General features: G+C 37.2%; 1 non-coding gene across 1 annotated transcript; it reads left to right on the forward strand.

Moving 5' to 3' along the window:
- Positions 1–10,402: 10,402 nt before the first annotated feature.
- On the forward strand, positions 10,403–10,558 carry LOC125175906 (U1 spliceosomal RNA). The gene has a single exon (XR_007156065.1). It is a non-coding gene; the product is annotated as a U1 spliceosomal RNA (small nuclear RNA).
- The last annotated feature ends 3,985 nt before the right edge of the window (positions 10,559–14,543 follow it).

The following is a 14,543-nucleotide window of genomic DNA, read 5'->3' on the forward strand; positions in this document are numbered from 1 at the left end:
AAATAAATGAATAAACAAGTAAATAATTTAGGGGAAAAAAAGAATACAGGGGGGACGAACTACAGACATAAGTTCCTTCTACAATTTAAAAAGTCATATGCACACATAATGTACAGCACGGTGACCTATGATTAACAATGCTATCTTAACAGATAGAGCCCACCTAACTTTCTATTCCATCTTCTAGGTCTATCATGCTCAGGATCCACTCATGTATATGCTTCTCAGTTTCCAAATGGTACACAGGAACAAATTCTTTCATTCCATGTGATGTGCAGACTCTCATCTCCCAAGTTAACTAGTGACTCTCCCCTGGGTTTTATTGGAATGTGACTCTAGTTTTGCCTACAGGCAACGAGGTATGATATGGGTAGATCATTCAAGAAGGCTAGTATCCTCACAAAAAGAAAGGGAGGAGGAGGGTGCCTTGGTGGCTCAGTCAGTTAAGCACCTGACTTCAGCTCAGCTCATGATCTCACAGTTTGTGAGTTTGAGTCCCACGTTGAGCTCTGTGCTGACAGCGTGGAGCCTGGAGACCAGTTTGAGCTTTGTGTCTCCTCCCCCAGCTTGCTATCTGTCTCTCTCTCAAAAATAAATAAACATTATTTTAAAAAAAACACTTAGAAAATAAAAACAGTTACAAAACTCCTTACTATCTTGTTTTCACAGTGTAAAATACAGGTCTTGCTTATTTTCTACATTAGAACAAGCACTCTTTGTTTAGCTAAGAGAGGGACACATATTTAGAAATTCTTACTAGGCTTTCAGGAAATAAGTTTTTCAATATCGTGGCTTATGATCTGTGGCATTTCCTTCAGGAAAGCTTATTCTTATAACACAACAAAACCATCTTAAAGATAACTATGTATTAAAGTTAACACTTCTTCAAAGAACCATAAAGTGCAGAAAATGGGAAAAAATAAAGATGTTCTTTTGTAGGTAATATTGAGTGCTCATGACAAGTGATTTAAGTATATCTTGCTAATCATTAAATGTCACCAAGACTGTTCTAAGATAGTTCAATTATACATTACCAAATATCTCTATAGTTTCCTACATTTTTCTCTTCTACATAATCAAGTGATTACATACTTTAAGCTTCCACAATGGGGTGCCTGGGTGGCTCAGTTGGTTAAGTATCTGACTTTGGTTCAGGTCACGATCTTGCGATTTGTGAGTTCAAGACCCACATTGGGCTCTGTGCTAACAGCTCAGTCTGGAGCCTGCTGAGGATTTTGTGTCTCCCTCTTTCTCTATCCCTCTCCTGCTCATGCTCTGTCTCTCTCACATGCTCTCTCTCTCTCTCTCTCTCAAAAGTAAACATTAAAAAATAAAAAGATTCCACAAGACAAATTTTTAGTTCACTAAAAAGGTACTAAACCAAAAGTAAAACATTGTTTAGGGGAATTTCTCAAATCAGTTTAGCAGCTGTTGTATATATTACTGACAATATAATGTCTTTTTCTAGTTACTGAGTCTCTTCCTCCTTCCCTCCATTCTTCCATCCCTCCCTTTCTCTCTCTTTTTCTATCAAACTACCACTTGAAGGAAATTTATTTTCAATGAAATCCAAATATAAATATGGAATGTCTTTCCCATAATATTATTTCTTTGTGTGAACTTAAAATCTGCTCACTACACTTCTGAAATTCACCCCAGTCATGGCTCCCACTTTCAACACTTTATAATCTTGGACTAGGTCAAATATGATATTTTCTAAAGAACTCATACTACTATTTATTGACTATCTTCACTGTCAGGCTTTATCATCTCTTTTTCATTGCCATTCATCATCATCATCATCATCATCATCATCATCATCATCAATCACCATTCCTTTAGCGCCTACCATGGTTCAAGCCCTGCACTCAATGATTCACATATGGCATAAATGCTACTTTATTCAATTCACAAAACAAGTCAAAGAAGCAAGTAATATGATTTGAATTCTGCTGATAGGGAAAATGAGTATCAAAAAGATTAATCTGATTTATTAATCCCCAAATTAGATGATAGGTTAGTATTTGAATATGTATTTGTATGTCTTCAAAGTTGATGCTTCCCCACTATTCCCTTCTGAAGAAAGCATTTGGAAGGCCCATCAAAAAGATGTTCTTTGAGGGCACCCGGGTGGGTCAGTTGGTAAAACATCTGACTTGATCTCAGCTCAGGTCTTGATCTCAGGGCTGTGAGTTCAAGCCAAATGTTTCTACACTGGGCATGAAACCTACTTTAAAAAAAAAGTCCTTTAAAGGCGTTTTATCAATTATGTTTATTAATTTAAACATTGTACTTCTGTCAATGACTAATACATAACCCAAATACTTCCTGATACTTTCAAAAGAAAAAATAAGAGAATTTACTTACTCTAGATTCCCAGTGCATTATCATCCTTACATTTGTTCTAACCTTTGATAAAATATCAACTTGTAATTATTTTTTTCTGGCACTCCTGATGTTTCTGCAGGACAAGAACATCAGAGTGTGTAAATGTGAACCAGCAGAGAATTGTCTAAAATATATTCTTGAGTGCTGGAATGACTCTTCCTCTATTGAAAAGGCCCTGGCCTTTGGGGAGCCTGTGTGGCTCAGTTCATTGGGTTTCAGACTCTTGATTTTGGCTCTGGTCATGGTCTCACCATTTGTGGGATCACAGTTCATTGAATCAAGCCCCACATGGGGCTCTGTGCTTGCAGCACGGGGCCTGTTTAGTATTCTCTCTCTCCCTCTCTTTCCACCCCTCCCCTTCTCATGCTTTCTCTCTCAAAATAAGTAAATAAGCTTTAAAAAAAAAGAAAGAAAAGGAAGAAAAAAAAAAAAGAAAAGTCCCTGCCTGGCTTTGGGCCCCTCCGGACTTTATCTATGGGGCTGTGTTGATCACCCACTTTGATTAAGTCTTTGTAGACAATCTGGGAAGCATTGGAAAGCTGTACACACACATTTAATTATATTCCCCAGCACTTGCCTAGCTCACATATAGATAACTGAGTAGATTTTGAATATTTCAAAGCATGACAAGATGTTTTTTATCTTTCTTTGCTTCCCTTCCCTTCCTCTTTTCTTTCCTTTTCTTTTTTTTCTTTTCTTTGCCTTCTTTCTTTCTTTCTTTCTTTCTTTCTTTCTTTTTAAAGTCACTTTCTTTAGCCATTCTGTCCTCCCCTCTAACCAAGCTTGATGTATAATAATTACAAGACTTGGTACCCAGAAGTTATTTCTTGATGGACTAATTGAATTCAACATAAGTAGCAGTAGAGATGAGCTAAAGGTTATACATTGGTCCACTTTACAATGGACCATTTTGATGTGTGTTAATCAATAAGCCAAATTTGGTTTTGAATTAAGTGTCCTAGTTCAACCCATTAAGAAACTTAAATCAGATGTTGTACATTGTCCAGCAGTATGGTCTAATAATTACTGAAAGTGAAGAAATGAATAAAAAACTGAATGGTTTGAAACTTTCTCATTAAACAATATATTTAATTTTCACTCTACTTGCAACATATATAGGCACTGTGCTGGTTTTGAAAGTAGAAATCCTTGTCTGTATTCCAGCCATCAATATTATATATTTCGTTTCAGTAACCGTTGAGCCAGAAAAAGGAAAGTGCATATATTTGCCTTAAAAATAAGAGAAAAAGGAAAAGATGCTACAGATGGGGCATAATAAAAAAAGAATACGCAAAACATGTAAGTAAAAGTAAGAAACTTAGCTTCTCAGGAAAAACTGTATAAGGAAATAAAATCAAAGTGTCAGATAAGTATCAACGGAAAGGGTTTAGCCATCTGATATATTTCTAATTTGATAGTTGAGTGTTCGATACTCTTTCATAGGAGAGTAACATAAAGAAGACAATGTCTGTATAAAAGTTTAGTTCCCAAAATAAACAGAAGAGGAGTAAAAGCGAGAAAAGATTGAGAGTAGTGTCGTTGTCATTGCTTCATAGGGATCCATGTGCTGGTGCTGCTGAGATTCTGACATAGACTTGACTACAGAAAATGAAAGACATGAGCAACCCAAAGCTAGTTTAGCAGCACTGTCAAACTTAATTTGTTTTCACTCCTTTTTTCGTATATTTTTGTTTCCTTTTCTAACATAGTAACTTTTCTTTAGGTAGAGTAAAATTGCATGAAGAATGAATAATATATTACTTCTCATCACACATATACATTCAAAGGCTGTACTTACATGGGATTTCTTTTTCATAAATTATTTAGAGGATAAAAATTTTTGTGCCATTACATAAGGTTAAGTCTTGCATTCAGATGGTGAAAGTGTTTAAGAAAGTTAAAAGTCTTCATTCTCTGTCTCTATTTCAAATAACTATGGCCCTTTAGAAATCCTGTCTTCTCTATTTCCTAAGGGTTTTGCTCACATGATAGATCAATAGAGCTATCTTTAGAAATTTTATCAATGTATGAAGCGATTATGATGAAAATTCCCTGGTGTTGATAAGGTGCCAACAAAACTGTCAATGAACTACAGATACAAAGAGATAATAGTGATGGCAAATAAAAGCACAAAAAACTGTTATAACAATAAAATCTATAATTTATGTTCAGTCTCAGAATATATGGATCAGTGATGAATGCTGCTGATCATACCAAAATGAATACAGTTATCCTGAAGAACCCAATTCATATATGCAAATGAGAAAAATCCTCTGTCTGAAATAGTATGTCTGAAGCAGTCAAGAACTTACAACATAGGCTAAACTGTATGATATGTGGGACTGGGAAGCATTCATGTTTCCTTCCTCAGGATAACCTTGCTTGTCTTCTAAGAAGGCTCTCATACATTGATGTCAGATGATAGTGTTAGTTCTACAAACACTGCCAGTTCATTTAAAAAAAGGATTAAGTTCTTGATTCACAGGGGCGATTTACAAAATTATATGTAAATATAAGTTGAATATGTAGAAGGCTGTTCTCTGGGAATTAAAATGAATTAAAAGTATCACCATTTATTTTAAATTGAGTATACTTTATTTTTTTATTTTATTTATTTTTTTAAATGTGTGTTCATCAATATGTTTGAAATTTATTTCAGTGTTTGAAATTTATTGTCAAACTGGTTTTCATACAACACCCAGTGCTCATCCCAACACCCACCCTCCCCTCCTCAATACCCATCACCCACCCTCTCCTCCCTCCCACCCCCCATAAACCCTCAGATTGTTCTCAGTTTTTAAGAGTCTCCTGTGGTTTGGCTCCCTCCCTCTCTAACTTTTTTTTTCCTTCCCCTCCCCCATGGTCTTCTGGTAAGTTTCTCAGGATCCACATAAGAATGAAAACATATGGTATCTGTCTTTGTCTGTATGACTTATTTCACTTAGCATAACACTCTCCTGTTCCATCCATGTTGCTACAAAAGGGCATATTTCATTCTTTCTCATTTCCACGTAGTATTCCATTGTGTATATAAACCACAATTTCTTTATCCATTCATCAATTGATGGACATTTAGGCTCTTTCCATAATTTGGCTATTGTTGAAAGTGCTGCTATAAACATCGGGGTACAAGTAGCCCTATGTACTCGAACTGCAGTCTAATGCTGCCTAATATTAGTTAGAATATAGTAAGCAATAGGAAAAAAAAAACTATTTTTTGATCTTGGAAACAACTGTGTGTGTGTGTGTGTGTGTGTGTGTGTGTGTGCGTGTGCGCCTGTGCTCATGTATATATATACTTATAGCAATGGCCTGGATAAAATGACTAGCCACATTCGCATATCTGGTTGACATGACGCAAGAGTCAAGGCTCCATTTTTCAGTGATACATATCCCTCTGGCTTGCCTTGTGATCATTTCCCCGTCCTACTGAGTCCATCTGCCACCTCTATTTTTCTTTGTCTTCCTTCCTTCCTTCTTTCCTTCCTTCCTTCTTCTCCCTTTCTCTCTGTCTCTGGATGAGAAGGTAGGTAGATAAGTGAGTAGGTAGATTGTTAGATAGATAGCTGGATGGACAGACAGAGGATATCCATGAATATGGGAATGGAGCAGAGGGGAGATTTCTCCTTTCCGCTCAAACATGAACACATGAAAAGCGATCTATTTCACTGAAGCTCTTCTAAAAGCAGAGAGATTCTCTAGCTTACAGCTAACAATGCATTTTTTGGGGAGAAGGGAATGGGGTCTTCAGAATTCAGTTAGGGAAGAACAAACACAGACTAGGAAGAAGAGAAGAAATATGGCTACAATCTGAAATTCTTGACTTCTTTCTGCTTTGAACAAACTTTCCTGCTTAGAAGGTAACTACACTAGCCCTGCATGGATGCCACAGGCTTTCATAAGTGATTGCTTTAGGTTTTGATAGAAATCTGGATTACATTTATGTAACCATAGTCTTGTTATTTTAGGGTGATATCTCATAACATGAGACTCATACAAGCTCCTACAATTTCACCTTAAATGTTTGCTCCATGGAATGGAGCAAATGTTTGCTCCTTCTGTTCCTGGTAGGATGACAACATTGCCTAAAACAATGAATTGTTTGCCAATAATTTTTTCCCACTCCCTCTCTACCTTTAAAAAACTTTCCTTCTCAGGGCTCCTGGGTGGCTCACTCAGCTTAGTGACAGACTCTTGATTTCAGCACAGGTCATTATTTCATAGTTTCATGAGTTTGAGCCCTGTGTCAGGTTCTGTGCTTACAGAATGGACCCTGCTTGGGATTCTCTCTCACCCTCTTTCTCTGCCCCCTCCCTCACTTGTGCTGTCTCTGTCTCTCAAAAAAGAAAGAAGGAAAGAAAGAAAGAAAGAAAGAAAGAAAGAAAGAAAGAAAGAAAGAACTTAAAAAAATAAAAAAGAAAAACCCTTTCTTTCCCTGTAGGTCTTTGCAGATCCCCTTTACATGCTAGATGGGATGATCCATGAATTGATTAATAAAGCCAATTAGATCTTTAAAAGTTACTTGATTGAATTTTTGTTATTTAACAGTATATATAAATTTAATACAGTAGATAGCTTGAAATCCTTTTCAGAGAATTGAATACCCCAAATCAATTTATTAGCCCAAGTCTATTCTTTCATTCATTTATGTATCCACTCATTCATTCATTCATTTACACATTCCTTCTATAAACACATGTTGATTGCCTGTTATTTTCATTAGTTACTATACATGCAATAAATAGGCCACCTTTTTCATTAAGAAGCTGACAGTTTGCGTTGTAGTCAGAGATGCAAGTAAATAATTATATATCATATATTGTGTTAGAATAGAAATACAACTGAAGACTGTAGGAGTGTGTATCTGGAAGAAATAGTATTATACCAGTTCATGTTATGAACACTGGGTATCTACATTTGGGGATAAGATATAGAGAGCTCATCAAAGCAGCAACACCAAGCCAATATTTATTGAAAAAAATGATCATATAATCACACATTTTCCTAGTCCATAAGCTGCCTCCTACTTGTAGGCAAACAGTTAATTTAAATTAATGTTGATCTTTCTTTAAGGATAAATGATTTGTGGGAGTATGCATGTGTACATATGGGAGTATATGATGCTGTATACCACTGGCAACTATCTATATCAGGAGGAAAATATCACTGGTGTTAGTTACATGAACATAGTTTTAAAACATATCTATTTAAATTTAAAATGTTCTTATGAAATGGATTTTCTTTCACGTGTGTGTGTGTGTGTGTGTGTGTGTGTGTGTGTGTGTGTGTGTCTATCAGTAATATGAAGAACTTGGGCTGTCCTAAGACACCTTCAAACATGAATATCGTCTGGTTGGAATATGCCCTCTATTTTTCACACATTCTTCGGGAGTTGCAGCATGGAATGAGCCCTTCTGTTCCAACCTACTGGAAGTTAAATCTATATATCTGGGTGGTGCTAGGAGGTCATGGATCATTTCCAGAACCCAGATCTTCAGCCTTAAGCAAGACCTCAAAAAAATTTTTTTTCTACTGAATAATTATGCTAAGAAACATGCTGCTTCATTAGAGTGCAAAGCAGTCAGTATGAAACAAACAAAAAGTTTAAAAATGATTCTAGGTATTTAAAATAAACCCTTATATAAAATCACCATTCTATCTTTTAGCCTCTGTGTAATAACACAGTGAACACGATAAAAACTCCAGAAGCACATACATAGGAGAAGCTATTTTTCTATGATTATTTTTCACAATGTTTTCTAAGATTACTTTTCTCAATATTATACATCCATCTAGGGAGCACATAACTGGGTTACACTATTGCAAATATTCATAGGAAGAAAGAGTTTCAAGATTCAGATTTTTTAAATAATTGTTAATTATCATACCAAGCATGTAATTAGGTCCTGCCATTATGCTAAGTGTTGGATATAAAGAGACTGAGGGAGCTCTCAGATCATTTGGGGATGCTGATAATAAAACACACAATGAAAATATGGGATCCTGGGAAATTTTTGAGAGTTTTTAAGCAATAAAAATGTTCAGATTTGAGTATTAGAAAGAACTCTGGCATGCAGATACGTAGGTGAAATAATATTAACATAAGACGAAAAGGAAAAACTAAAGCGTAGGAAGATAACACTGGCCCATAAAAGAAAACCACAGAGAAGCTGGAGGCAGCTTAACAGGTGGACAACTCAGTCAGGGTTCCCTGGCCTGAGGCAACAGTAGAGATACTGCCAGGCTATCAAGGCCTGAATTCCCCGCTGGAGTGCCTGCTTACTCGAACTGGGGCAGAGTGTGATGCAGCCACTTGGGTCTGCTTTCTGTACACTCAGTATGAGGAGGAAGAGAGAGAATGCAAGACAGGGAGACCAACAAAGAACCCCAGTGAATATAAGTTATTGATCAGAGTCCTGAATTTACCCGATATACAACACTGTTCCTCTTGCCTTGCTATGCACATCCTCACCACATCCTTCTTCAAGCCACGGCTAGGGTTCGTGTTCGTCCAGACAGCTAAACTCACAAAGCTAACAGCTATAGCTATCACCTCTCAAAGAAGGAAGAAATGCTTAAGTTGAAATAGAGTGTTATTTCGTGAACACAAAGAGAAGTAAAGAAGGCAGGACAAATACTCAGTAGCTACACCACCAGATTTTCCAGAGAAGCAGAAATCTATTCTTTGCCTTTAAGAATAGAAACATGAATGTGGTATCTATTCCAGGGCGCCCTGCCACAGGGTTACTTTGGGCTGCTTTGGACACCCCACACAAGGCCTTGTGCACACTCCTCCATCTTTGGATTCTGATAGCTGCCTCCTCCCTGACAACTTCTGGCCCACAGTGGGAGCAGTCCCAAGGAAATGGACTCTCTTTTCTTCCCTGCCCTAAGCTCATCCATCTGTAAAATTCTCATTCTTTTACTAAATTCTCAAATGACTCAAAAGCTTGTGCCAGATACCTAATGGACATATGGGAGCATATGACTCCAGGACCCTCATGTAAGCTTTACTAAGCATAATTCCATTCTCCTCTGCTTACATATCAGGTTTGTGAGGGGTTCAATCCTAGGTTTAATAAGTGAGTAGTATGTAGTATGTTATAGAGCAGGCCTCAGTTAACAGTCACATATAAATCCTAATATTTTCTTTAATGTATATACATGTGAGTAAACTACATAGTAATCTACTTGAGTCCAGGTACTAAATTTTACTCATAGTTAGTACAATGGAGCTCAGATATTTGTTCCGTGAATGTATCAAAGAATGGATCAAACAGGAGCGCCTGGGTGACTCAGGACAATGAGCGTCAGACTTGGGCTCAGGTCATGATCTCCCAGTCCGTGGGTTCAAGCCCTGAGTTGGGCTCTGAGCTGTCAGCATGGAGCCTGGAGCCTGCTTTAGATTGTGTCTCCCTCTTTCTCTGCCCCTCCCCCACTCATTCTCTCTCACACGCTCTCTCTCTCTCTCAAAAATAAATAAATATTAAAAAAAAAAAAGAATGGATGAAACAATTGATAGATTTCCTAAAAGTTAGTTTGTCCAAGGCTAATGATTTTCTAAAGGGCAAAAGTGCCCTGTCTGTTTCTCAAGGATAAAAGAATGCAAAAAAAGAATTTACTGATTATCCATTTCCACTAAAATTTTAAGTTTGCATCCTATGGGTGTTGTTCCACTTAAATAAAATTTCTGTATCTCAATGTCTAGGGGAAACCACTAGTTGTTTTTTTTGTTTGTTTGTTTCCTTTCCCTTTGCCCTACCTTATTTGTTAAACCAAGACCACACCTCTGGGAGAGAACAATCAACCTATTTTAGAATCAGAATTTGCACTGACTGTAATGAATATTCTGATCAAGCCCCAAATTGAGGTCTGAATGAGGGCACCATACTGAGGCTTCTCTATTTCACTGCTCAATTGCATTGTTATAGATGCCCTTTACATAACATAAAACATCAAGTCTGGTTAAGGAGCACTTTAATCAGAAAAATATTTCATTAAAAAGGAAAAAAAGATAATTACCTGGGAGAGAAAATACCATGATCAGGAAGGTGGTTTTCCCATGGCGAGGCTTATCCATGCACTTTGCATTTGCAGTGTAATTTCCCCAATTATGGGAAACTCAACTGTAGGATACATAATAGTGGGAGACTGTTGGTACTTTCCCCTGATAGTTTTGGTTCACAAATGTCACAGTCTATAATTTGCCACCAGGTATTTGTAAGTTAGGTTTGGCCCTGTTTTTGCATGTAGACATTTTCAGTGCAGTAACTTTGCATTGTTACTATGCTGTGCTAATTATGACAACATTTTCTCTCCTTCCAAGATTCTTTTGTTTTGTTTTTTTATGTTTATTTATTTTTGAGAGAGACAGAGCACGACCGGGAGAAGAGCAGAGAGAGACATAGAATCTGAGGCAGGCTTCAGGCTCTGAGCTGTCAGCACAGAGTCCCATGTGGGGCTCAAACCCACGAACTGTGAGATTGTGACCTGGACCAAAATTGGATGCTTAACCGACTGAGCCACCCAGGTGCCCCTTTCCTTCCAAGATTGTAGTCATTCTGTGTGATTTATACTTATGTTTATGTCTACCTCTTGTGTTTGATTTTTGTCTTGGCAGGATTTATCCTTTTCTCCAGTGTTTAAAATCTTTTAAAAGGCTTCCTTCCTGCTTTGTGAGGTGGCAAAATCACCTCCAAAAATCTGGCCCTTCATTTTAAACTGCACTCAACACTATTCTCAACACTATTCTCAACACTATTCCTACCTTTGCCACTTTACTGCTGAATTTTTTTCAAGTTTTCATCTTGCTTAGTGTGGTCCTTGACCAGCAACTTCAGCATCACCTAGCACTGTGGGAGTGTGCTAAGAATGCAGCATCCGAAATCTTGCCATTTGCAACCACATGGATGGAACTGGAGGGTATTATGCTAAATGAAATAAGTCCATCAGGGAAAAACAGATATCATAAGATTTCAGTCATATGTCAAATTTGAGAAACTTAACAGAAGACCATAGGGTAAGGGAAGGAAAAAAAGTTACAGAGAGGGAGACAAACCATAAAGAGACTCTTAAATACAAAGAACAAAGTGAGAGTTGACCGGAGCATGGTGTTGGGGGTGGTGGCAGAAGTGGGTGATGAGCATTGGGGAGGGCACTTGTTGAGATGAGAATTGAGTGTTGTATGTAAGTGATGAATCATGGGTATCCACTCCTGAAGCCAAGATTATACTATATGTTAGCTAACTTGGCAATAAATCAAAAAAAAAAAAAATGCAGCATGTTAGGCCTCACCTTTACAAAATCTACCTAAATCAGAATCAGCAGTTTAACAACATTCCCAATTGATCTTATTTGCAATCAAGTTTGAGGGGAAATAATAGGAAAAAAAAAAAAACAACAAACCACTAATACAAAAATATCTTCCCAATGTAATGATTGCAGTAAATTTTTTTGTGTCTATGGACAAAAATCTACTTAATTATTTTTTTCAGTTTATTTATTTATTTTGGGGGGTGGAGAGGCAGAGTAAGAGAAAGACAGAGAATCCCAGGCAGACTCCACACTGTTAGCACATAGCCTGAAGAGAGGCTTGAACCCACAAACTGTCATGGCCTGAACCAAAACCAGGAGTCAGACACTTAACAAACTAAGCCACCCAGGCACCCCGTCCTTAATTACTTTTTCAAAATAACTCTGTCCTTAATTTCTTTTCACTCTTCTATCCTTATTAAATCATGTTTAAATAATTTTTACTAAAATTTATATTCTACATTTCCTAGACTGTTAGCTCCTTGAGGGGGTTGACAAAGGACTTTATAACTCACAAAGCACCATGCAGAGAGTTAACTATAAAAAAAATCCTGAAGTGAGATAAATTGCCGGTTGCCCTTAGGAGTCTGAAGAAATTGCAGAAAACCTATTGCATTTAAATAACTGTCTGCCTGTAATCCACCTCAGTAATAGAATGGAGATTTTCAGGGAGAGGCAGAGGGAAAAGGAGCCTGTTTTTGATAAGAGGAGATGATTCTCATAGGGTAGAAATCTATCATGAGCACTTTTCTGCTCCCTGCTTTGGTTTCTGCTAAAAGAAATTGGTAGCAGGAAACTCAGACACAGGAAATTGAAGAAGCAATGCTATAATAATCACTTTGATTGGGGATGACAGAGGCACAAAAATAGCAGGACTGTGAACAGTAAATGAAGCTAGGGAGACGGGAATAGATGCCACAGCACTGGAGCAAAGCGTAAGTATCCCAGGATGACTTATTAAAGAACATATGTATCAAAGCTGGATTGGGACAAGTTGGTTATAATGTTAGAATCATAAGGGTATTAAGTCATAATATTTTGAGGTTTTTAAAAAATCATTTTATGATTAGTTAACCCATATTTATTGTTAGAGGTGTCAGGAATAATTTTCGTTTCAATTAAAGAAAATGTTTTGTGCACTGTTTTTGTCTAACATCTGATTAAGAAAAGTAGGTGGTTCAGGGGCACTAGGGTGGCTCGGTTGGTTAAACATCTGACTCTTAGTTTCCTCTCAGGTCATGATCTCATGGTTCATGGGATTGAGTCTCACGTCTGGCTCTGTGCTGACAGCACGGAGCCTGCTTGGGATTTTCTCTCCCTCTCCCTGCCCCTTCCCTCCCTGTGCTCTGTATCTCCCCAAATAAATAGATAAACATAAAAAAAAAAGGAAAAGGAAAAAGCAGGTGATTTAAACCTGTGAGTTTAGTTTGTGCATTTTTTAATGTTTGTTTGTTCATTTGTTTATTTATTTTTAGATAGATAAAGAGTGAGAGAAAGAAACAGAGGGGCAGGTGCAGAGAGAGAGGGAGAGAGACAATCCCAAGCAGGCTCCATGCTGTCAGTGCAGAGCCTGATGTGGGGCTCAATCTCACTAACCCAAACTCACTAACCCATGAGATCATGACCTGAGTTGAAATCAAGAGTTGGATGCTTAATTGACACAGCACCCAGGTGCCTGGGTTTGTGCATTTTAAACACATTGCTGTAACTATCTTTTTTTTTAGAATGTTTAAAAACCTTTATATATACATATATATGTGTGTGTGTGTGTGTGTGTGTGTGTGTGTGTGTATACATATTTTTTTAATTTTTTAAGGTGTATTTATTTTTGAGATAAAGAGAGAGAGAGTGCAAATGGGATAGGGGCAGAGAGAGAGGGAGACACAGAATCTGAAGGAGGCTCCAGGGTCTGAGCTGTCAGCACAGAACCTGAGGCAGGCTCAAACTCACAAACCCTGAGATCATGACCTGAGCCGAAGTCAGGTCCTTAATCGACTGAGCCACCCAGGCACTCCTAAATCTTTTTATATATTAAATGGCAATAATTTTCTTCACAGTTTTCCCTCCTCAGCTTGAACCACTAAAGTGACAACAGTAATTTCGTATTTATAAAGGTATCTGCTAAGCCAATTGAAATAATTCATTATATATAACTAAATATATTCTGTAATATATGTATAAATATATTCTTATAATATTTGAAGAATATAAGATGCATTTGTTATATACTTAGCATATTTTATTTGAAAAGGAAAGAAAAAAACTCCAGAGAGTCACAGTGATTAAAAACGAGTACACAAATTTTCAGACATAGTAGGTGGGACTAGTTCAAAACTATCTTAACAATTTCCTCTCGAACTATCTTAGATAACATATTGCTCTTTTGTACACAGGATATGTAAGGATTCCCTGTTCTAAATGATGATGAAAGAAACCTTGAACTAGAAAGGGTAAGCAATTTTAGTTGCAAAAAATTAATGATGCAAAAGATGACTGCTAGTGCTATAGGGTTTGAATTTGCTAACCAATATTTTAAAGGGATTTTCTGTTTTTTTGCTATTGTGATCTGTGGAGTACTTTTCCTTCCTTTATTTGACTTCCTTAGTCTTCCAATATATAATTAGTGTCTTTTCTTTCACTGGGCTCCTGAGCGGCTGCAAAGTGGAGGGTTTCTAATGCAAATGCTATGGAGGCTCTTGGAAGGCATGTGAGGCCTCCAGTCAAGGAACAGGGCTAGAACACAGGCTTGCCTCACATGGGTCCCAAGACCACGAATCACTCATTTGGAACTAAAAAGATACTGTTATTTTCTTTGGAAAACCAGACTCATCTTACAATTCTAA

The sequence above is a fragment of the Prionailurus viverrinus genome, chromosome C2 (assembly GCF_022837055.1).
Source record: "Prionailurus viverrinus isolate Anna chromosome C2, UM_Priviv_1.0, whole genome shotgun sequence".
NCBI classification, from domain to species: Eukaryota; Metazoa; Chordata; class Mammalia; order Carnivora; family Felidae; genus Prionailurus; species Prionailurus viverrinus.